The 21,807-nt window shown below is 49.6% G+C and overlaps 1 protein-coding gene and 1 long non-coding RNA gene across 4 annotated transcripts in view; one reads left to right on the plus strand and one right to left on the minus strand.

Moving 5' to 3' along the window:
* wit (kinase protein wishful thinking) overlaps positions 1 to 21,807 on the minus strand; it is a 121,794-nt gene that overhangs the window by 84,048 nt on the left and 15,939 nt on the right. The window lies entirely within an intron of this gene.
* The window catches only part of LOC140218624 (uncharacterized), a 101,838-nt gene that overhangs the window by 35,081 nt on the left and 44,950 nt on the right, over positions 1 to 21,807 (plus strand). For both annotated transcript variants that reach the window (XR_011894832.1, XR_011894831.1), the window contains exon 2: positions 5,987 to 6,061. This is a non-coding gene — a long non-coding RNA (uncharacterized lncRNA). The remainder of the gene's footprint in view (positions 1 to 5,986; positions 6,062 to 21,807) is intronic.

The following is a 21,807-nucleotide window of genomic DNA, read 5'->3' on the forward strand; positions in this document are numbered from 1 at the left end:
CCTGGTGCATCAAAGAACTCGCTAAAATGCAGACACTGAGCGCCCGACTATGCTCTAAAGCCACATGTGTTCAGCTCACTGCGCTATCGCATCATGACCTTCTATCCACGTCTGCCCCTTTTTCTGGCTCTGCCCCCGTCGTTCCAGAGCGGACGGCTGTACCCAGATGCACGCCACCTCGAACCTAGGCCTCACCCTCTTCACTGCCCGTTAAACCCTTTATCTCTGGAAGGATCAGCGCATGAAACATGGCCGCGGTGCATGAAAGGCCGCTCGGTGCAGCAGCGAAAACGGTAGAGAGAGGCTCTTACTGGCAAAGTGCTGCTAGGCTCTACATGTTGTTGAGTGCCAAGCTGCGCCTCAGCTCCACTAAATACGGCTGAACGCCATGTTCCTGGGAATATAGCCGTCAATCACTCCACTAAAGGCAAATGTTAAGTCAAGCTAAAGTGATAGATTAGTGCTCGAGAACGTCTAAGGCGTAATGCTTCAGTAAACGAGAATTGAGGTAAATGCAGGACACAATTAGAGACTCGATCCCCCGGGATATTCAAGTACTAGCCCGATGACGAAGGCATTCCTCATTATATATATATATATATATATATATATATATATAATTATTGAGTTTCACGTGCCAAAACCACTTTCTGATTATGAGGCACGCCGTAGTGGGGGACTCCGGAAATTTGAACCACCTGGGGTTCTTTAACGTGCACCTAAATCTAAGTACACGGGTGTTTTCGCATTTCGCCCCCATCGAAATGCGGCCGCCGTGGCCGGGATTCGATCCCGCGACCCCGTGCTCAGCAGCCCAACACCATAGCCACTGAGCAACCACGGCGGGTATATATATTACTCAACCACTAGTAATAAAAAAAATCGTCGTATTGAACTATAAGACGAAAGAAAATGCTACTTGTCCAGTTCCATTAATTAAATACAAGAAAAAAAACTCAGAGTTTTAGAATAGGGGCCCAAAGAGCTTTGCGGGTGTTAGCGTTGAGGCACGCAGGAGAGAATAGCTTTAGAATAGGGCTTCGCGTTCGCTGATAGCGTCTTGGGCTTGCACCACCATTACGGTGTCAAAGAAAAGCTCTTAAAAACAATTAAACAAAATATGCCATTTTATGATAAGAGTAATTTTGACATTCGTGTTTCCGCGTTCAATTACAATTTAGAGGTTATTTTATTAGCAGCAAGCAATTAGTTGTGCTTAGTTTTGAGTAACCAACTTTACGTGCCTTCACTAGCCAAGTTATTAAGCCGTGTTAAGCCAACGAGCCGTAAAATAGACAATCGAATTCGGAATCAGCGGCGTCTAATGAATCAATTGGTTCATTAGAATATTAATATTAATATGAATATTCATACTACACGCTAGTTGAGAGAAAGGGATAACCGCAGTCATTTCTCCTAGCTTGCGAACTTCACGCGTTACCACGAATCGAGCCCAGTTGGGTGGTAGGTTAGAGCCGTCGCTTCGATAGGTACCACCATGTTTGTTGACGCAAAGCTTCTAGGGCGGCTTTTGGGGCTCCCGCTAAATGGGTGAAATAGCGTGCGCGACGCAAAACCCAAACGCAGTTTGCGTCTCGCGCATACGCTTCGACGCTATTTCTTTGGAGTCACAAACGTTTGGGGACCCTATTCTAAAACTCTCGATTGACGTTAACCTCGTCAACCACGCGGGCGGTCGAGAGGTTTCGTCGTCTCCACTCTGCGCCGGCCGTGCTTCCGCGTTTCAGTAGTTTCGTTATCACGTAGTGCTGCGCTGGTTTTTTTTGGTACGCGAGACTCACACAAACTGCAAGTAGCAGAGACTGCTACCTCCACGTGATGTCACGGGATTCCCGAACGGTTTCCACCACTTGACCAAGAGCAGCTGCAGCGGCGAATGTAACGCTCTGCCTTGGCTCGGTTTCTCCATGGCCGCGCGTTTACGTTTTGCGCAGAAAACCGTAGCGCCCTCTTTCCGGCGCCGCAGTTTTACTCACCGACGGCCGCATGGAGGCAGTAAATGGCGGCGATGGCGTATGCAACGTCACCACTCACCGCTCGGTGGGGGGGACTTGAATTGCGCTAAAGGTGTGCGGACCCTTCAGGCATAAATTTCTTGTAAATTTATGCATTTTCTTGACATAGAACAAGCGCTGCGAGGTTTCCTGGATGGTATTTTAACACTCGACTTAGCATTTGCCTTTAGTGTCCCTTTAAACTCGTGCTACTCGCTTGGATCTTTCTCGTTTTCTTGTCATTGTTGAATTTTCTACGCGCATTCGCCCTATAGACCGACTGACGGACATAATCATGTGAACCTTGGTTCGCGTAATCGTTGTAATCACAGCCGGCAACCATGAAGATGCTGGCGGTGAGGTGCGCATGCGTGACGCCTTGAATGTGGAGGGTGTGGGATGCACTGGGCGAGGGCAGCGTTTGCAGCGAGTCTTTCGCCGCGTGCAGTGTTGCGTGGCAAGCAGAGTAGATAGTTTTGAGGCGCCGGTGGGTGGCGCACATCAGACGGATGAGCTGTTTATTATATAGACAACGAGAACGTGTGAAAATAGGCCATCGAAGAGTGGCGGCTATCCCACGAACGTATTCCGCTCGGCTACACACGAACACACGCACACGTGCAATGATTGAAAGAAGGAAACATGGTGTAAGTCAATTGTAAAAATAGAAACAACTTGGCGAGAAGCTGGGCGCTTGTGTGTATAGTGCTCCTCGCCTTCCTCTGCGTTTTCGCCGCGCTGCTAGTTTTTAATACGAAGTCAAGCGTACACAGTCTTGTATTCTAAGTAAAAAAGCGAGCACTAACGCACATGCTTCCAAGCTTACACTTGCAACATGCAGATTACAAGCGCACCAGTCAGTACACGCAAGTCCGCGGTCACGCAAAAGCCGACTTTCGAATACTGCTGCCTGCGTATTCTGACGGACAAACGTCACCAACAGACGTGGTTGACAAGTGAAGCGCTGATCGAACGAGGCGAAAGCTGGCCCCGACTGCTACACCTCTCCAATCCGTCATGCGTATACACTTGCATGAACCCAACGAACACTGAGAATAAAAAGAAATCAAATAAACTATATCATAGATCTCTACCAGTGGTCATGACGCACTATTTGTCCGCTCTTCACAAACAGCTGAGCGTCGTGGACAAAGGGTCCGCGCCGGTTGGGAGGGGGGCGGAACCGCGCGTGCTGGCGTTTCATCAATCACTCGGCACTGCATGCGTCTGCCACACACTGTAGCAGCGTGCAACCACCTCTCGCGAGCAGCCACTGCGAGTCGAGCCAGTCATCCTTCATGCAGGATCAGTGCCCTGCGCTCAGAAGACTGTAGTGATTCTGCAACCGTGGCACTGCAGCACCAAGCGTGACCGCGCTACGTCCGTCAGCTCGCGTGGAAAGCGAACGCTGAAGCGAAAGGGAGCCTTCGGCGGCGAAAAGACATCCAATGAACGCGAGAAAAAAGTTGTCCTATAATATACCGCTGGTGCCTGAAATCACCTCCATTTAGAATCAAGCACTTTCCCCAAGCGCCTGTCACACCGAGCCCTTCTACTATAACACTATAGCCATCTTTAAATATATCCCCGTCCTGTCTCGCCCCTTGCTGTCTCAGTCTGCTTGCGTATACTTAGAGGAAGAATAATGCGCACGCGTTTGGCTTTATTGCAAATGCAGTCTAACCGCGGAAAGCGGCGCTCTGCACCATATTTTTTTTTTTTTTTGCAATTTTTCGATGATGCAGCGTCAACTTGCTGCCACGAAAATACAATATACTCATCCACGCGTGTGTGCTCGACCACAGTCGTCTAGCAGGGAAACGTCTGCTATACGGAAATGCACATTTTCATATGTTCGCGGGCCTACAATTTAGAACGTATACAGTAACGCTTACCGCCTTATACGCACTAGTGGAAGAAAGGGCCCCTGTTGCACACTGATCGTTAAAGAACGTCAGAACGCGAGTGCCCAGTACGCTGCAGATCTGCTGCAAATCACACGCTCGATGTACCAAGCGCAACGAAAATAATCTGTGGCCCCCATAACAAGCGCAACTCAGATATTCCTTGGCAGCTCAGCCTCCAAACAAGAGCGCACGGTTTGCACCAGAAAGACGGCCGGCCAAAAGGAGCCGCTTTTTTTTTCATCTCGGCCGCAGTCGGTACACAGGAATGTCCTCTTCTTTAGGCGCCCTCTTTTAAAGCGAAAGCTTTACTGGCCGCGAACTTGCGATTTCGCCGTGGTGGTGCTCCGAGGAGGCACATGACGTCACAACGCGCGCCTCGCCGCGGATATTTCACTCTCTCTCTCGCTCCCTAGTCGCTACTGCGCATGCGCCACTAGTATAGCGCCGCCGTTTGGTGTGACGTCACACCGGGTTCCTCGTCGTTGCGCTCGCCTCCGCTCGCTTCGCCAGCTGCGTCGCATGCCTGATAACATGTCGGAGGATTGAAAAGGAGATATCGCGTGCGCCGCAGCCACAGCTGAGGCGGCAGTATGGACGGCGACAAGTCTGATAAGCAGGAGGAGGCCTGGAATCGACATCGGAAAGAGATGAAGAGGAAACGAATCGCCCAAGAAATAGACGAACAGCGCGCCGAACGACTGGCTAAACGCCGCAACTTAGCTACACAACCACACTAACCTGTACTTGCAATCAAGATTAACCAAGGCTAACCATGCTATGCCTTAGCTTTCGCTACGTATATCCTGGCATAGCCGAGCTAAGCCACTGCCAAGTTTTGCTTCAATCGTTTCGACCCGCAATAAGCGATCTCCGATGCATACAGTACTGAAACATAAATGCGGGCCGGAAGAAATCGTCTACTTACAAGTGTTTGAAGTGACCGATACGAATTCGCGTCAGGATGGCATGTGTGCTTGAAAATATCGTCCGCCGACCTTCATATCACTGTAATCTATGGCGATACAGTAACTGGGCGTTTTATTTGTTATTGCACATGGAATTACCGGGCACCCTGGTGAAAATCGCTTACCTTTATTTCGCCAGAACCTGGCCGCACCTTCCTGATGCGAGCAAACGGCGTACTGATGCTGACACACGCTTGGAATCGGCCAAAGCATCGATGGCACTTTTCCGTATAAGCACATCGACTTTGGTTCGTCGGCACTGCTATTATAGCTATCGGTCAGCGCTACGCCCTTGAACGAGCAGTGACGTCATCTCCGACACGCATGCACGGACTGGCGCTCACATGATCGAGTCGGCCATATGCACCGCTTCACCAGCAGCGCATGAACACACGCAGATGGAGTAAATGGGCCGACCGATACAAACTACACCGACAATGCTTGGAAGCGAAACAAAAACCAATCGAACGCGCATAACAGACTAATTAGAGCTGAATCTGGAATGGGAGACAGACAGGAACTATGGTCGTTCACGTCTGTGACAGAGCAGTTCAGCGAACGGTTCGTTAACGGACCAACCTTGCATTCACAGCGCGTGCTCATCAGTTCCACAGCGGCGCCGTAATAGGTCTGACAAACCACGTGGTATAAAACAGCCGCGGTAGTGAAATGACTGCACGGGATGCGCGTTAATGTTGCGTGCATTAAAAAAAAAAAAGAAGAAAGAAGTACAGTGCCCTTCCACTCTGTAAGGAAGGATTACCATCGAAGCTGTGCCGTGAGTCAGCCAGGCATTCCACTCTCTTCGGATCGGCCCACGTATGAAATATTGTTGGTCTACGCAAGGACGTAATCCGCCAGATCCCAGCCATATAGACAGCTTCGCTGTAGAAAACTTGTGGCTCTTATTCATCCAGCGATCCCATCTGTCATTGTGCCCACCAGATGTAAATTTGGCTGATAGGATATATAGACCCAAAGCAACACTGAGGCTATAAGAGACGCCGCAAGGCTCCAGATTAATTTCGAGCACCTGGGGTTATCTATAACGTGCACCTAAAACGAGGTACACAGGCACTTCTGCGTTACGTTTTCGCAGGAAGTCGTCCGCCACGGTCGTGATTCGAACCCGCGACCCCGCTGTCAGGAAAAGAACGTCATTGAGTATACCGCGGTGAGTAACAAAGCACAACGCCCAGCGCGTTTGCTTATGCTTTACCATTGTCCGGTCCCAATTGAACTTATTGCACCTCAAGCATGCGGGCACTTCTTGGATCTTAGGGAACAGGGTCGTGTGCAACGAAGTTAACTGTGCACATTCCTCAGGGACAACCGATTAACACTCGAAAGAAAGAAAGAAAAAAGTTCGCATGCACCGCGCGCGCTTCATTTTTCTCTTGCGTGCGTACGACGTGCACGCAAGCTGGGGCGAGGGGGGGGGGGGGGGGTTCTGTAAGAGTCCACCTACTGTCTGTCCATTTCGGCCGCTGTACGAGCGAGGAGGAGACGAGCGGCCCCAGCCAATCAGCAGCAGCCGAAATGGACAGTCCACTAGGTGAACTCCTACGGAATACCTCCCCTGGATGGCTTCAAGAGTCCGCGCAGCACTTGTCGCGGTACGTGATGGAAATAAACGGCGCAACTTCGCGGTGCGAGCAATGCGCGGATCAACAGCCGACTGCGCGCGTCGCGAGGAGCGCGATGAGCTACACTGTAAACGAACGCTGCCGTAAAACACTTTGAGCCTTAGCATCCCGAGTCGTAAAGAGGCCGTAGCCGCTGTCTGGTTGCTCGGCGGCTGTCGTTATACAAGATATGTGCACACGCGCGCAGCGCCCTTTGACCCTCATCGGTATACGCTGCACGCCCACAGTGCCTGCATGCACCGCGGACACGCGTCTTGCTCATAGGCGTACAACAGGAAAGCGACACGACCGAGTATGCATACTTAGCTCGAGCGTGAGGTGCAGAGATACTATACACTCAGGGATGCTGAATGATCCCGCACCAGTGCTTATTAACACCGCATCGTGCACTAGACGACGATTCTTCGCCCACGGTATAGAGCTCTAGAATAGGAGACGCAAGATCGAGGCTTGCGTTCCGCTTGCGTCACGCAAGCTGCTTGGGTCCCAGCAAAATCCAAGGGTTCTTTGATACGCAAGACGCTTGCGTGTACACACTAATCTAAAGCTGAAATTGCAAACTCGCCACTTTACCCCTCTCGATTCGCCAGCCGGAAGCTTTCCAACGTCCACCGTTTTGCATCGTCATTCTAGAACGCGCACCTGTTTGTAGCACGTGCAGACCTGTTCCCCTCATTGGGATGTTGTCGAAACCGAGTTGCGACGGCGAAATTTTCTGCTTAAAAAAGCAAAGCCATCCCCGGTAGACCTCCAATGTCCACAATACTCAGACTACCAACTGTGAGGCAGTATGTGGTATACATGAAAAGTGCAGCGCTCTAGCGCGCGCACGAACACACGCACGCACTACTTTCCGAAGCGTGCTCCCTCGCCAATTAGCACAATCTCAAACGGCTGAGGGATATATTTAGCTAAAGGATCAGAGTTTAAGATGTTGGAAGCACGTGCCTCCTGCTACTGCATTTCCCTTGTATAAGGGCTAAGGCGCTGTGGGTGATTAAAATTACTAAAGATATACTAATTAGAACTGAAAAATAAAAAATAAACAAATCGTGGATCACGTGATGCGACACAAAAGTGCGCCGTTTAAAGAAGAAAACGAATAGCATGCCCATGTTTAGGGGTGAGCGATAGCAGCCAGGACAGTGACGCCAGAGCACAAAATGCGCTGTACGTCTCTTACCGCTTACTTACCGCTTCGCAGCCGATTGTCGGGGAAAGCGCGAGAGAAGTGCAGCATATACAGTATATATACCGTGTATTGTAGTACGCCGCATACCGCAAAAGGTTAAAGGCCACCGCTCTTCGCCATAGCATGGCAGCTGCAGTACCTTGGAGCTACAATACGCGATACAGCCTTCGTTGGCAGCACGTCTGAACATCAGACTCACTGCAGGCGAATGACGCAAAGCGCAACGCCAACGTCAAAGAATTCGCAAGCTCCAACGACGAGGGCGATGACCTCTGAGCTTATGCGACAGACTGCCACAGTTCATGTAGAAAAAGTTTTAATTCGCCGTGCGAGTGAAAATAACTGTCACGGAAACCTGCGGCGAAGTTAGCTCTGCAGCTCAAAACTGCGAGAGGTACTATTTATCTCCGTAACTTTCGAGCAAGCGCTCGATCAGTGAAACACAATTCAGCTTCGCAACTTTTGACAAATTATACGTAAGGGGTTCAGAGTTAAGGATTTTTATTTTATCAAAATTCTGAAGTGCGTTTACAGAGAAGCTGTTAATGCGACTAGCAGCGCTCAAAAACGTCATGTGACAGTTTTGACAGATTTATGAGAAAAGGTATATTATCACTCAAGAAGCTTATATCTAAAGTAAATGTAGGGAATGTTAGGGGCGATATGCAGGCACATTTTTAAGTGTGTGCACATGTGTGTGCGTGCATGCGTGCATGCGTGCGTGCGTGTGTGCGTGTGTGCGTGCGTGTGTCAATGAGGGACTAGATGAAGATTTATAAATCCTCGTTTTCGGCCTAGTTGGAGGCGTTATATATGAAACGCTTACAGAGTTACCCCGTGCTCTTTCGCGGCAGCACCAAAAACGGCAGCGATTTCATACTTACAGGAAATGGGGGCCACTCTATGAGTGACGTGAATCGAAAGCTTGAATTCTGTATCGTGCTTTCAAAACAATTAATATTCGTCTTCAAAATTCTTTATGCGTTATACGAAACACCAAGTCGTTTTTCCACTGTCTCGTCGGTGAACTATGCGATGCACGGTGTCTATTTATTTATTTATTTATATTCATAAATGTATAATCTGTGTTGGATGATTACAGTCTTTGTAGAAAGTTACTTATTCAAACGTTTCATAGTGTCATACTCCCTTTAATGTTTCATAAAGTCCTAATATAGCTGTACAAGACACCAACTTCAAATTCCGGTAAAATATGGGAAATATTAGGTCTAATGTGCGGCCCAATTTGCACAATCCTGGTCTAAATAGAAGCGTCACAGATAATTACTAAACCCTCTTTTTTTTTTTTTTCTTACTTCCATGCGTCATACACGTTTAATGTACAGCCAGTACATATTCTGAGGGTTTATATAGTTGGTTTCTCCGGTGTCCTCGAGGAAGTAAACAAGGATCCTTGTTTATATTTGGTGAGAAAGGGGGGAACATCGTGGGCAATGTGTAAGAAAAGTTCGAAGTGTGCGAGTTATTTACGATATTTGCATTACATTACCTACATGCAAGTGCGTCGGAGCGTTAAGAATATGTTTTGGGAGCGGAGAAAAATTTTGCCCACTTCATTATTATTTTTTAAAAGGTATGAATGCGAGCTAGTAACAGTGCGAAATAAACACGGACAAGGAGGGAACAAGCGCTAATTATTATTTTCTTTTTTACTGAAGCCCACAGTCCACAGCTACGGCACAACGCCAAGATGCCAAGATATGACTATGCAGGAGTTAAGAGTGATCGCATTTGAAAGTTCGAACACAAAGAGAATTTGACTCTATTCGCAACTTTGTACGGGTACAGAGGTCCAACGATTGTTAAAGAAAAATAAATGGAGTAGATACGCCCAGTTTATTATTATTATTATTATTATTATTATTATTATTATTATTATTATTATTATTATTCATGGCGGCAGACTGACACGGGACCTCCACCTCGCCCAACCGATCCCTGTCTTATCTCCTGTAAATTTGATCTTTCACTGACTTTCACAACACAACTTTCGCGACAAGTAAAGCGGCATGCATCGCACCTAATTACTATTGCCCAAAGTGTGTCCGGTGATCTATATACACGACGACCCCGCTTCGACACGCTCGGGCGCAGTGGTCGGCGGGTACTGCATTGGAACACTGCTGGGACTCGGCTAATTAACGCGTCCTGATGACAGGCAGTAGAAGGCCGGAGCGGCTCCCCGATAGTCTATAGAACGGGCAACGTTGCCATCGAAGAGCAGATTCCAGTAGAACCAATTAACCGATAACTGTCGAGTTGAGTGCGAGAGCCATCTGAACGGAGACTCGCCCGAAGACTCATAGTCATCGCCACCATTATCATGGTCGGGATGATGATGATGGTGGTGGTGGCTGGCGACCGTATGATGGTCAGCGCGCTCGTCTCGCGCGTGTTTTATTTAAATGCGACGACACGTCGGCCTACGGGCGTGACGCACGGCTCAAAGCGCGAAGCCCCGCTGTTTCAAGGCGCTGGTCTCGTTTACACTATCGCGCTCTTTCATCTTCGAGGCGTCGCTTCGCGGAGGATGCTGACACTGCACGCCCACTGCGCTAGGAAAGAAATGAAGAGAGAAAAAAAGGACAGCCTGCGGTGCCAGCTGTTCGAACCAAGTGGTTTGGGAGGCGTCGCATCGCTCGGGGAGCGCGTGCGCCGGATGCCGTTGCAAAACCTGCCACGCTGTTTACACGTGCCGTGCGAGTCCTGACAGGTCATCGTCCTTGAGAGCGGCGCCACGCCACGTGACCGCGGCGACCGGACGAGAGGCACGACGGGAAAGCAATTCGAGCTCTGCGGGGCAGCCGCAATGAAGATCGAGTGCGATGCCGTCCGACGCGCGGCCATAAGCAGCGGCCGCATACAGCACTAGCAGGCACACGCACCACATCCGGTCGTCCGCGGGGACGGTGTTCTGCATGTTCTCGCGAATTTCGCGACGCGACGCCAGTTTAACTGCCGGAGGGCGTCACCTATTAGAAAAAGCACTGATATATAAACCAAGCCGCTTCCTTTCTTTCTTTCTAGTGCGCAGAACAAAGGGCCTGGGCACAGCAGGGCAAAATTGCTATTACACAGCCGCCTAAACATCGCGTTTTAGTACTCGCATCCGTGATATTAGGCGCGAGCAAAGCGGAAGCTCCAACTTCGTAAGGTCCGCACATAATTGCACGCACTGTCCTGTAGAACCGGTGGAAAGTAGCACCTCATCTAAGTGGCACCGGAGAGATACAATTATGACGAGCATTCTCCATGGGCGCGATACCAGTAGACCTTGCCTCGCTGTGCCGCGAGACCTCTCTGTGTGTGTGCATCACGGTACAGGGCGGTTCGATCGATACAATGCTAATAATGACTATCAGAGGTCCGAGAACTTCACACACACACGCATACACCGAGCATACGGTTTGAATTCGTGCATTTCGAACCAACCTATATATATATATATACAGGCTCGTTAATGTCCATGTCAACCACTAATGCACTCACTCATCCCTCATTAAACGAGCTGTTTGAATTAGGATGCCACCAGGGCGCGCTTCGAGTTCAATGCCCTCCAGAAATAATCTAATGGGTGGCGGCAATGGAAAAGAAACCTTCCATGAGTAACTACTTAAGAGGGAAAAAATGAAATAAGGAAAGAAACAATTTATGATAACTCAAAGGGAAGCTCATTACTTTTCGAAGTGAGATCGGGATGCCTTAGAACACGCACCTATAAAGCGAGATATAAGAAGGATGAAGAAGCATGTCCTTGCTGCGGTAAAGCTAGGAAAACTATGGAGCATGTTTTATTAGAATGAATGACGTCTACCCAGCGGTCGATTTAGGCACCACTAGCCTCCTTGAAGCGCTTGGGTTCAGCTAGAGCAGTGGAAAAGCAAACATGTCCGCAATAGGGATTAGTAAGAGGCGATTGGAGGATTGCTGGAAGAAAAGTAGGGAAACGACAAAAAACAGAGACGTACGAAAGCACAGTTCGCAATAGGGGATCAGAAAATGTGGTTGTGGGAGATCATAGTTTTTTTTTTTTTTTTTTTTTTTTAACCTAGGTAGGACATTAGGCAGTATAATAGCAAGAGCTTGGTGGCGCAACCCACCGCCCCGTTCCAAAGGGGACGCTCATAATATCCATCCATCCATCCTCCTCAATCTTCATTATCGCCGCCTCCCCTGAGAAAGTACGCACTTACCCGTGATTTCCCGACACTCTCAATGTTTCCGTCATTTGCCGTGTGGCTATAGGTCGGCGCTTTATTGAATGTGTTTTTGAACTGCACGCTACAAGACGCGAATGCAGATGCGATCATTTGTAATGAGTCGACTCGCTGCTTGTGCTTTCCGCCGAAAACAGCTTGCGACATCGTTAAGGAATTTTAGAATTCAAGCCCCGATGCTTGGGCCCCGTGCATGAGCTGTACGCACACCGAAATTGAGGTATACGCTGGAACGGCTAGTTTTGCAATAGACTTTCGCTGTTGCATTTCGTGTACTAAGCACGTCTGTTGCGTCGCGGCGGCTATCGAAAAATTCGGTGGTGATTTAGCGGCAAATGCGATAGAAATGCGTTGTCATTATTTGGCACCTCTCTGAGGTCCCGGATCTATGATGTTAAACCGCATTCCCCACATTGCTAAGTGTTGTTCAGGAGCTGACATACCGTTACCCCGTGACCGGCTTCCCGCACTTCACACATTGGTCACTTTTTTTTTTTCGCTTTGACACTCCGAATGCTAACGCATTAAATAAAAGGAACTTAGGCCAACGTGCAAAGTAAGCAAACACGCTATAGGTAAAATTTCCTACGTGGTTATATGCGTTTCGGTAACATGAATTCTGAATATTATTACTCTAAAAATAATCACCGACGGCTACGAAACTCCCTAATGCGAAATTTTTGCGTAACTCTATACGTGTTTTCATTGCTGGATATACTGGCTGGCGCGGACAGTCTGTCTCGTGCGACACAGTGGGGTGCGTTCCAGTTCTGGCCAGCATCGGATACAGTCTACGTAGACAGTTGAGGAGACAGCCGATACAGCTTCGAGGCCAAATAATGGAACGCGTTTCGAGCCGTGTGGAAGACGCTTCTGCGACCGACGTAACGCACCGCGCGCAGCTAAAGAAAAAAAAAAGCAAAAGAAAAAGAAATGAAAGATGAGGAATTTAAAACAAAGCACACACTATTTCGGTATTTCAAGTCTTCGCGCCTGCGAACCTATCAAAACACGATGTAATTTACATTAAGGTCATAGGAAAGCGTGTCTATCTACGTTTTCTAGTGCGCAGGCGACCTTCCCGTCGCGTTTCCAAGCGTCCTGCTCAGCCGCCATCGTGTTTGGACAGGAAAGTAGCCTGCATCGTTTTTGAGTTTACTTCGATGCTGCCTTCGCGAAGCTGTCTACTTTGACGTCTTCGTGAGAATTGGTATGAGATTTAAAGGGCCCCTGACCAGGCCACACAGCAAACTTCGGTTAAACGCTGGAAGTTGTTGCGTGTCTTCTAGGGAATGTTCTGCTGCAAATCTTCTTTTGTTTTCAAATCCGCTCATTAATAGCCGAGATAGAAATATTTCCGTGCCGCGAATCCATGATTTCAGGAGGCGAGCTCCACTTGCCCCGTCTAGCCTCCGCAAGCGAAATGCCTTCCCTGCGTTCTCCCATACCGGACCTCGAGGATCGCGTGACGCATACGTCACGGGCCCCGCCTTCAATTTTTTTTTCCTCGCTTTTTTTGCAGCGCGGCGGACTTCCGCTGACGGCGTTGCGCGCGAGTGGTTGCGATTGACTCGTTTCGCGCAGCGCACGATTTTGCGCGCTGTGCGCGAGGACACCTGACTAGGGGCTATAAGTCTGTGCTACAAGAACACTGAGGCAGACACAAGCGGATCACAGAACATGATCCCGCGCTGGAACACGGTAGAAAAATGGCATAGTTTCGGTGTCTGCGCGCGCGACTGCACGTCGTGGGAACAAGCAGACGAAACAGAAGTACATCTCGCTGCGGTGCGTAGCAAAACAAAAACATGCGGACATTCGGTTTATGTATTTTATTATTTCTTTAAGCTTTAATTTGTCTATTCTAGAAACATATTACACACATAATAGATGTTGCCTTGAATAATTCTCGAAGTCACGTGCCACCATAAGCCACGTCACAGCGCGAACACGTGTACGTCATCTTCCGGCCTGGAGCGCGGCCGCCGCGAGAAGGAAAACCGCGTTCGGTTTAAAATTTCAGATCTTTCAGTGGCGCGTAGCGATGTAATACGATGTAATACACGATCGTTATCGCGCATTGCATGCTCTGTACTGTATTGCGTGCTCTGTAAAAATCGCCAGATCTGGTGAGGGGCCCTTTAAAGCGGCCGCTGTCCGCTTAGCCGTCTGCATTGCCGTCTACGGCGAGTATAGGAACAGCGCCATTGCAAACGGAGCGAAGTGTGGCGCAACCACTTCGCTAATCGGGAGATCGCGAGAGGCAGCGCCAGGGTGATGCGTGGGCGCGATTCACGGAAGCCGCCGCAGACAGACCTCGCTCATGCAGCGCGTTTTCCATATTTGGTATGGGTCGAGAACAGACGACGGCGCGCTACTCTGGCGCCATCTTGTAGCGGTCGTCTCCGCAGAGCCCGTCTTGCGCGGCACTACGCTTTCCTTGTCTCACACCTTTTGCCATACCCTCATCCTCCGCTTTTTGCCTCATGGTTCCGCTGCACCCTCCTCCTCCACTTTGCTCGCGCTCTCTTCGCTATCGCGGTATTTTATCCCCCGCTGCGCTCCGCGTTCGCTCTGTAATCGTTCGCTGTACTCGTCTGCCCCGTTACCCCGAGGGACGACGCCGACGCGAAACGCAGGAATGGGAGCCTAAGTGCTACGCTCGAAAATGTTTTAATACCATTCGAAATGTCTGCCTTCGTATGCGGATTCATTTCTGTCCACTAGACTATAGCAAAGGCGACCGTTCGCGGTGGCATAGTGCCTATAACGTTGCGCTGCTGAGCACAAGGCCTGAGGTTGATGGTTTTTGCATTCCGACGGAGGCAGAATGCAAAAACTCCAGTGCTGTGCTTCTGGAGCACGTTGACAAACTCCAGGTGGTCAAAATAAGTCCTGAGCACCCCCTCCCCCACTATGGCGTTCATCATAACCCACTGGGCCGAATTCACAAACGCAAGCAGCGGCAAAATTAGTCATCCCAGTTTGGCCTAAGTGAGCTACCACAATCGACGGGTAATCCCAAAAACAGTGGTTATCTGTCGCTCATCTATCGCTTCTCGGCCTGTCGGCTAAGATAAAAGTGTAGTCTGTCGCTCATCCTTTGTGGTTTACGTGAATCGAGAAAAATCGATAGCCTACACCAGCATTCGTTTCTCACGAATGGAGTAACTCGGCAATCTGGTCGTTTTGCCTATTTTGCACTGAGGCACAGATAGCATTCGGGAGAGCTTACGGCGATCGACCAGCTATGAATCCGCAAGAAATAGCGTGCCCAACGCAAACTGCACACACAATCTGCGTATCGCGCATGCGCAATGAAGACTACGCTATTTCCTCGGAGCCCCTATTTGATAGCCAAATTCAACTGACGGGACGGCGAAATTTCGATCACCATGGAAACGCGACGACACTCCAGTAGCAGCTAAAGTTACTGTTGTTGCTGTTGACCTGAATCGTTGTGGCGTATAACCACAGTGGGAGACTGGCCATGAATCGGGTGGTTAAATTAAGCGAATAAAAAACAGGGCAAGTAATAATTTGGATGTTCGAACTTACAATGTAAAATTTTTTATAGTAAAAAAGAAATCAAAAGAAAACTGTGAACTAAAATAAGAAAAAGAAACTAATAACAAATAGATAAAAAAAGAAAAACTACGGTAGGGAGGGGAACAATCAGTTTAACATAGTGATTGAATTAGGTAATTTTGGATTTCTAAGCAAACATTTCTGTGGCTGAACCCAATAACAGAGGCTTCGAAAGATAGGATCACAGGCACAGATAAATCTAGGCTCGTACTGCTCCCTTTAGTAACCTAGATGCTGAGACCTCCTTTTCTTGCGTGCGCGTGACTGACTTCATTTATGTGACGATGGTGGACATGTGGACACGATGGTGGACACAACATTTGGTTACGGAATGAGCGGACAGAAATGACAGATTGAAATTCTACGGTGGAAATCGACCGCCCTCTGTTGCACTTGCCGATCTCGGAGGCCATGGCGCGTGGGCAAGTTTTTCTGGATGGCCAAATGACGCACCAAGGCTTCTGCGTCCAAATGAGGCGCGGGATACGTGTGGTTCGCTCACTTTCTTATCCGGCGGCATTATTCACTCTGGGCACACCGGGGATACGGGCCATGCCAGGTCGCCGTCGGCTGGCAGACTTGTTTTCAGTCCGGCGCTATGTCGACATGCTACGCCGGCGTGTCCGACTGATAGCCCCCGATAAGCTCCCGTCTCGGTCTCCGGGACCCTGCAGCGCTGTCGGAAGGAAACGCAGTGCCGCAATTTTGTTCTGTAATTTACGTAGTACGGCAATAGCACCGATAGCTCTCCAGAAGAGCCCCAGTACTTGTTCAACTGTGGCTATACGAAGTATGTCGTAATGGAGTGCTCTTGGTTAGTTTCCACTACAGCTTGGGCTTTAGAGAAGCACGGCGAACATTTATGCTTGTTCCACCTTTTTTCAGGAAGCGCCCCCCCCCCCCCCCCCCCCCGCGATATACAGATCATCCTGAGATAGAGCGTGTCTCTCATGGCCGTGAGTGGCGCGCTGGCTGACGCTCCCATGCTGGCCTATAGTCTTGTACACGTACGCACAGATACCCAAAGAAAGTTGACGGGAAGACGGCCGCTGCGGTAAGCAGTCAACGCACCCGTACTGCTGAAGATGTGGGTTCGCCTCCCAACATAGAGCAAGTTGTCTTTTGGTCGACGCTCATTAGCCTATTCCTTATTACATCTACACTATTACATGTACAAGCGTCTCGCTCGACGTTTGCTACATATAGTGCTCTCATACTACAGACAGAGACAGTTAAGTGCCTGACACATCTTTTCCTCCTTAAACCTCACTCACTCCAACAAGAATCGATCGCTCTACGACCCACGCCCGCCCGCACGTCAAAGAAACGCGACGCATCTCTCAGGGCATGCCCACGCAGCACGAGGCGAAGCAAACGTGCTGTTGCCGCGCCTGTATCTGATGGGGTCAGCTGTAAAGCCCACGGTCAACCAGCTGGCTCATCTTGCCGCAGCACTAGCCGCAGGGACACAGCGCCTGCCCTTTCGCTGTGGCGTTCACCGCTCCGCCGTCTGATCGGACCCGCTCGCGACGAGAGTGTTCCCAGCTGGCGCGCACGTGATATGCGCCTCACCACTGCGTGCCTTCCCTACTTTCCTACTGGCGTTAGAGCGCTACAGAAGTTCTCGTGCGGCGTCGATAGCCTCACTCGTCCATGCCGTCCTGTCCGAAGCCACTTGTGACTGCGTCGTTCTCCGCGCCTAGTTTATTTCTCTATTCCCTCCTGTAATACCCTCACGTATTTCCCACCCATGTGGCAACGCCGAGCGAATATATTGTAGTCGCTGTAACCTCTACGGGAAGGCGTTCACGAAATCAGTGCATGAAGCAAGGAGCACGACGTTAGGCAGCTAGCCTGAGCAAGCCAATTTCCTCTGACGCCGCCTCTCCTCCGCATTTGCACGTTCGCTCTTGAGAAGTAGGCTCTACATGGTTGTCGACCCTTTAACTACACTTTTTGATTCGCGCTAGCGTTTAGTGACGCCCTCATTATTATTCCGTCTCCATTCGCTCTACTCTCTCCCGTGCGCTCCGCGTGCTTGGCGGCTAGTAGGTAGCTTTTATATTTCTTATGCCTAGGCTTTAAGGTTGTCACATGATGCCACCTTCTACAGTCTTTTTCCGTCCTCCATGGAGCAGTACTACTGGCAGCGACATCTCCTGACGCTGCTGCTGCGGCACTGCAAGAGTCAATCACGAATCGCGTAAAGGGGATAGAAGTGAAATAGTCATAACATTATCCCGCCGTTGATGTCACCTTTGGCCTATTTTCTGCTGCAGTGGCTTGCTTAGGCTTTTCCTAACGCTATACAGAATCGTGCCTTCAATGCAAATGCCTTGCGCTCAGAAACGCAGAGAGCAAGCAACGATCCGCACGCGTCCTCACGGTCTCTCAAGCGGGCAGTCGACTGAACGACCCTCCCTCCCTCCCCCCCACACACACACGTCACCAGAATCCCAAATCCCTCACTCGAGGAGCTCCGTGGGATATAGCCTGGTGCGCCGGGCGTGCCGGCCTGGGGGGCAACGAGGAGGCGGAATGTGCAGCCCGAGGTCTCATTAACAGACCGCGTCGCGACCCAAGAGCAAGCAACCACGAGCAGACAAATACTGGAGTAACGAAGTCTAACGAGAAGACGATACGCTTCCCCTCACAAAAGTCTTAACAGCCAACGCAGAGAATCTTCCCAATAAAATTTACACACTGTCGCAGACTCTCTCTCTCTCTCTCTCTCTCTCTCTCTCTCTCTCTCTCTCTCTCTCTCTCTCTCTCTCTCTCTCTCTCTCTGTGTGTGTGTGTGTGTGTGTGTGTGTGTGTGTGTGTGTGTGTGTGTGTGTGTGTGTGTGTGTGTGTGTGTGTGTGTGTGTGTGCGTGCGTGTGTGCGTGCGTGTGTGTGCGCGCGTGTGCGTGCGTGTGTGTGCGTGCGCGCGCCCTCGCATTTTTCATTTGCACGTTATTTGTTATTCCTTATATGCACGCGGTGCTGACCTTTTAGAGATGAGTTCTTGGAATAGCCGGTTTCGATGTAGCCTACCCTGCCTCCGTAACGTGATTTAGTAAACGACACACACATTCCTTGCTCGAAAGACGAAAAAGCAGCCAGTTTTTCCGAGATACCCGGATGCAGGTTAGAGAGAGAGAGAGAGCGTACATGCGCACCCCTACGCGAAAGGACAAGAGGGATGATGCCACGACGCCCATGCGTCGACGTCTGCGGCGACGCGGCAATAAAGGCGCGGATGCTGCGGCTGCTGCATCGCTCAGTGTGGATCTCGGCCCGAAGAAGATGTGAGGAGGCGAGCCAACGGGACCACACGACCATCACACACAGGGCAAGAGAGAGAGAGGGGGTGGAGAAGGAGGAGAAAGAACTCCGTCGCGATGGCACACCGCACAACCCGGTGCAACGACGACGACGCCGTCGCCGTCTGTGCACCGCCTTTGTTGCGCCCCAGACACCTCACGTCTCTACGCGTTCTTTTCATTTTGTATCCCTCCAGGCGGCATTCTTTAAGCGAAACTGGCCTTTCCATTCTTTTTCCTCTCTGCTTTGCCACCAAAGCGCTGGCCTCCTTCCCTCCCCTCCCCCTCCCCGTTTCTTTCTTTCACTTCCTCTCTCTCTCTCTCTCTCTCTCTTTAGGAGCAGAAGGGGGATATTTATCTCGCTTTCCTGCCATCTGGTTTCTTTCTTTACTACATTCATTTTTTTTTTCCTGTCTGGGGATTTCGCTGTGTGGCCGTCAAGAGATCATGCGTCGGGTGCAAGCAAGCAAGCTAACAAACATCAAGACAATCACGAAGTACAGCGCCGACGATTCAGGGTAGCGCTTGACCACGAAGCTGTCGTTCAGCCCGGAGCAACGTAACAAAGCGAACAAAACCGGTGACCCGAATACTACGTTGCCCTGCATACAGAAGGGAAAAGGAAACCGGAGACAAGGCCTTGCTCGCCCTTGTCCGCAAATAAGTATGCAAACGTCAAGCGCAGTTACGTGATGTGGGACGCATAATAGAGGTATACGTGTCCTTCGCACGAAAAGCAAGCACTAAAGATACTGCTACAGATCTGTCGTTGGTTATTAGCTGCCGAAAGCATTGGATGCAAAAGGAACGTATATCCCAAAATGTCAGCTACAAAGCAGTGATTGATGAGGATGATGATCATTTAATAGCATCCCCTTTGAAACGGGGGGGTGACAAATAGGAGCCTCGCTTGCTTGAACTAATCAGGTATGCTATACATGATTTTTAGTCAAGCATTTTGTCTACATCCCCTTAATCGTTTATTTTTTTTTCTCTTCGTGAAAATTTCTATATTTACCTTTCACCGTTACCTATGTCTGTTCAGCTTCCCGAAGCGACATCTGGTTGGTCATTTCGCCCCCGTAGGAATGCAGCCGCCGCTTATCGAACCTGCGACCTCGTACTTAGCAGCAGGAGGACACAGCCACTGACCCAACGCGGCGGATGAATCTTAGCTGAGAAAGCACAATTTTAAGCTAAGAAAAAAGATGACTTCTTAGTGCAGAAAATGAAGGTCCAACTTCGCTCGCCCACTTCGCGCTCTAAACGGCGGCACTTGAATGTCGTAAGTGCGTTATGCGAACAGATTTTGCGAATTTAGGTGGTTTCTTCTGAGGAAAACAAAACCCGCTAGATTTGCGCAGACATAGCTTTCGTGTATTTTCGAAATGGATGGCAACTGTTCCATTATTAGTTCATCGTAGTCTCGGCGAGCCTTTGCCGTACTGTGACGTTACGAGCATCTGCTTTGAGAAATCGAAGGTGGAGCTGCCATACGCCTTTGCATCGACAGTTTCGCATAGTGTAGCAATAGCCTCCGTTCTCGCTAATGCTGCCATTAGACTTGCTCATGCCAAGAAAAAAAAAATTGCGAAGTTAATGTCGCCACTCTATGCGAGTTCGTAACTTTACAGCTCAGTAGCACTACGCTCTAATGATTAATTACGGCTACGTTAAAAATATTCATTACGGAAGCATCTACAGTTGAACCTCGATTTGCATAAGCCGATGGGAGCACAAATAAACTCTCTTACGAACAAAACGCCTTTTCAGATCCATGAATATCGCCCCCTCTTGTCGTTTCGTATTTGCGTGATCACCATCACGGTGGAATGACAGAAGCCACAAGAAAAAAACAGCACTGCGCGCTCGCAGTATGGCTTCGCCCCAAGACCCGTTGGGAATCGTTCGACCCTTCGAACACACGCACTAGTCACGCAGAGGGCTGTTCCGCTTCACGGGAGCGTGACTGGCCCAGCCCTGCAGTGCACAGGCGTTAAGAGAGTGCGTCTGTAAACGAGTCCTACTATAACAACACACGGATAACGTTCCGCGTCAACATACGTGCATTTGCCCGGAAAGACTCGATCGCTTACTTCGTTGCCCGTCGGTTATCGTGTACAGCAAGAGCAACGGAGCGTCCTCTCCGCGCTGTGATGTTCTATTGTTGGACACTTTGCTGCACGTGAGAGTTGACAAGTCTAGGCTACAAGAGACATCAAGAGGACGCTTAAGGGAAACAGTAAGTTACTGTTAGGAATGGCAAAGTATCCTTTCAAAGCCATGTCATTATGCAATTAAGAGGGCGCTTAAGGGAAACAGTAAGTTACTGTTAGAACTGGCAAAGTATCATTTCAAAACCATGTCTTTATGCAATTAAGAGGACGCTTAAGGGAAACAGTAAGTTACTTTTAGGACTGGCAAAGTATCCTTTCAAAGCCATATCTTCATGCAAGAGAGCCGTTCACAGGCAGGTGGAGGCTTGAAGGGATTAACAATGGTCGAAGAGGGAAAGTCGCTGAAGTCAACGTTTGTCGAAATGATGGTTCCAGCGCCATTCTCTGTTCGATCACAGTTAATAAGTTAATTCCCTCGTATTTGGGTACGGCTTTGGGTGCAAGAAAAGGTTTCGAAACTCGCTGGGTTGTGTTTTTCAATGCCTTTGGAACGCTGCGTAGCCGTTCGTCGCCGATAAACAATTAACCGTACGCGAGCAGACGCTCCTAAATTACATTAAGTCACACAAACCTGGTGTCGGAGCTTCAGGGCGGAGTCGCCACCTGTCCGTTCTTGCGCCTCCTCTGAGTTTAATATAACTGAAGAAAGAAAAGAACATCACAACGTCGCAAGCGTTTCTGCGCCCGTCGTAATGCTTCCGGGATTCGAACCCGCGACCACATACATGCTCAGCAGCTGAACGCTACAGCCGCTGAGCCACCGCGGCTGGGTTAAG

The sequence above is a fragment of the Dermacentor andersoni genome, chromosome 5, assembly GCF_023375885.2.
Source record: "Dermacentor andersoni chromosome 5, qqDerAnde1_hic_scaffold, whole genome shotgun sequence".
Classification (NCBI taxonomy): Eukaryota; Metazoa; Arthropoda; class Arachnida; order Ixodida; family Ixodidae; genus Dermacentor; species Dermacentor andersoni.